Consider the following 2193-nt stretch of genomic DNA (forward strand, 5'->3'; position numbering starts at 1 on the left):
TGTCAGCAGTGGGATTTGAACCCACGCTCTCTAACGAGAACCAGAACTTGAGTCTGGCGCCTTAGACCACTCGGCCATCCTGACCTTCTTGTCCAACAACAAAACATCAAAACATAAAATAGAAGAAAAAAAAAAGGAAGCCACTTTTTCAAGTAACAATTTACAACCTTGGTTTGCAGCATTTACTTGAGTGGCAAACAGTTAAAAACGAAGTACCCAATTATTTTATTTACTTAAACGAATTAAAAACACTTAGAGGAGTTAATTTTAAGTTCAAGGTTTTCTAATACCAATGCAACAAATCATGTCTAACTTAATGTTTAAACCATAATACATAATCCTTACATGCATGCATTGTAACCTATCTAATATGTTAGTGTTGTGCATGAAGAAAAATCATAATGTCCCACTCCAGTAGTGCACTAGGGAGAATCTTATGAGGATTGATGAAATGTTCTACATCGTGTCCATGGTAAATTTCAACGAAAGTACAGAAAACTTTTGTTGGAATCAATTCATGCTTATGAAAGTTGTTGTCAAAGTTAAGAAATCACCTTTTAGAGGTTTCCAACACTTGCCAAATATATGTTTTGCTTGTGCTGGATTAGGTCACACTTTCAATTTTGTTGGGTGATTAAAGAGGCGAAGTAATAAGAGATTGGTTAAATAGATGACATGTATCAAATACTAATAGGATGTGATACCATGGAAATTGATCTTGGTGGTGATGGAAAAGAGGAGAGGAAACAATGATTTGATGGTCCAGGGCCCGATCATGGGGACAGTGTCTACTCATGCTTCCTTGTGTTAGCCTTAATTGATGGAAGTTGATCATGGTGGTGATGGAAAAGAGGAGAAGAAACAATGATTTGATGGTCCAGGGCCCGATCATACGGACAGTGTCTACTCATGCTGCCTTGTGTTAGCCTTAATAGATCTACCCCCAAAGCAGTTTTTGAACATTTAGATCTCTTATTGTTCCATAAGATCATCTGTTGCTTTTTGTTGCTATGATTGTATCGGTTATGTTATAAGTTTCATCTTATCATATATTGTTTACTCTTCGCCTATTGAAGGCAATCCACTAAAAGTTGGTCTTCCCATTATATACCATTACAAAAGGTATTTATGTTAAGCTTTTGTCCAATGATATTGTCATATGTGTATTACCATAATGGGATATCTTTGATCCCTTTAGATTAAATTTATTCACCTAATTCGATTAATATTATCTCATGGTCGCCATTGTATCTTACGTGATGTGAATAATCATTATTTACAATTAGTAATGATTAGTCATTCATCTCAAACAAACAACTTATGATTACATTCCATTTTCATAAGACAAAAAATGACAATGAGATCATTTACTTGTTATTTGAGCTACGATTCCACTATTGTGAGTGAAACAATATCATGCACAAGTCATAAACATACCAACTTATCCACGACCATGAAAGCATAAGTTTCTAATATATCAATGTACATGAGTTATACACACATGGTCATTCATTTACTTAGAATATTTGAGGTAAATTACATAATAAACGTCATAAGTGAATGAATCTATAAAAAGATCTAGGATAAATTCAACTTGGATTCAGTCTGATGTATTACCAGTATAGACAATTGTACCTATGTCCCTATCTATGGGAGTCAAACTTACTCCGTTAACCAAGACATGCTGTAAATTTATTTATTCGATAAATTAAAAAAATACAAATAGTCATGATAAAATCACTAATTAAGGTCACAAATCCTAACAATAGGTTGTTTACATAAGTTGAATGCACATGTTAATTGTGACTATTTTAGTATTATAAATATTGTTATCATTGGGAAGATTTTTCAAAAATAACTAATGAAATATTGATTGAGCCTTAACTCGATTGATATTAGCATTGTTCTTAGTGCAAGAGTACTTGGATTCGAGTACATTACCCTCCTATGTAAGGGTTGGGAGGGGCCATGAGTAATTCTAGGCCTTGTATAAAAAATCAAGATATAATAAGAATCTATAATGAGATTAATGTTAAAAAAAATATAATGACACCATTATACTTTTTCTTTGTGTGTTTAGCAATGAGAGTTTGGTCATGATTGTTGCAACATTCTAGCACAACAACAAGAAGATTTGAACCCATTTGGCTAATAATCATTTGAATTTGTAAAATTCAATAAAAATTTAAAAGA

At 32.7% G+C, this 2193-nt stretch overlaps 1 non-coding gene across 1 annotated transcript; it reads right to left on the reverse strand.

The window, feature by feature from the left end:
- Positions 1-84, reverse strand: TRNAL-CAA (transfer RNA leucine (anticodon CAA)). The gene has a single exon. It is a non-coding gene; the product is annotated as a tRNA-Leu (tRNA).
- Positions 85-2193: the final 2109 nt, after the last annotated feature.

The sequence above is a fragment of the Gossypium hirsutum genome, chromosome A04 (genome assembly GCF_007990345.1).
Source record: "Gossypium hirsutum isolate 1008001.06 chromosome A04, Gossypium_hirsutum_v2.1, whole genome shotgun sequence".
In the NCBI taxonomy this organism is placed as follows: Eukaryota; Viridiplantae; Streptophyta; class Magnoliopsida; order Malvales; family Malvaceae; genus Gossypium; species Gossypium hirsutum.